Source organism: Nannospalax galili, unplaced genomic scaffold, assembly GCF_000622305.1.
Source record: "Nannospalax galili isolate Female #2095 unplaced genomic scaffold, S.galili_v1.0 scaffold1360, whole genome shotgun sequence".
Lineage (NCBI taxonomy): Eukaryota > Metazoa > Chordata > Mammalia > Rodentia > Spalacidae > Nannospalax > Nannospalax galili.
In genome coordinates this window covers 812,443-813,308 of record NW_008346551.1, presented here as the reverse complement: position 1 = coordinate 813,308, position 866 = coordinate 812,443, and positions in this window count along the sequence as shown.

Below are 866 nucleotides of genomic sequence, written 5' to 3'. Positions count from 1 at the left end.
TATGGAAAAATTGAATTTCTGTACACTGTTGGTAGAAAAGTAAAATGTAACTTCTGATGGAAAATAGTGTAAATATTCTATTTAAAAACTTAAAAAAGACAACAATTTGTGATTTTTGCAATCTTACTTCTGGGTATTTATTCAAAATAACTTAAATGAGAATCGCAAAGAGATTTGTGCTATTAGACTCCCTGCACAGCATTATGTACCATACAGAAACGATCTAATTGCTCTTTAACAGAGTGGATAAGAAAATCCACATATATAATGAAATATCATTGCATAGAAGGAAATCATGTCATGTAGTCTCAAGAAAAGTGAAGCTTGACAACATTATGCTATATAAAATGAGTCAGATAAAGGAGGATGAAGGAAAAATGACTCCTCATATATGTACCCTAAAATAATCAAACTCAGAAGCAAGAGAATAAAATAGTGTTAGGAAGGTCTGAGGGAAGGGAAAATGAGTGTTGCTAATTCAACACATACAAAGTTTCAGTTATGAAAGATTAATCATCATATACAATGCTGTGTCTATAGTTAGGAATACCATGATGTATAGTTACAGTGTTTGAGGAATATAGGTCTGTTACCAAGTATTCTTATCCCAATTTTTTAAAATTGCTATAATTTCAAATTGCACCACATTTTTCTGGGATAATGAGTAATATCTCTCCATCAACTCCAAGCTTACTTCTCCCTCAGGAGGATCTTCTGGAATCTGTGACAGCCTAGAAGTCTTGTTTCTCCACTCAGGTAATCTCTAAAATCTTAGTTCATTATGTTTAAAAGAGAGAGTGCTTCTGGTTAGACTAACTGACTTCTGATTAAATCCATAGAACTTTAATAAAAACCAAGGTCTTTTG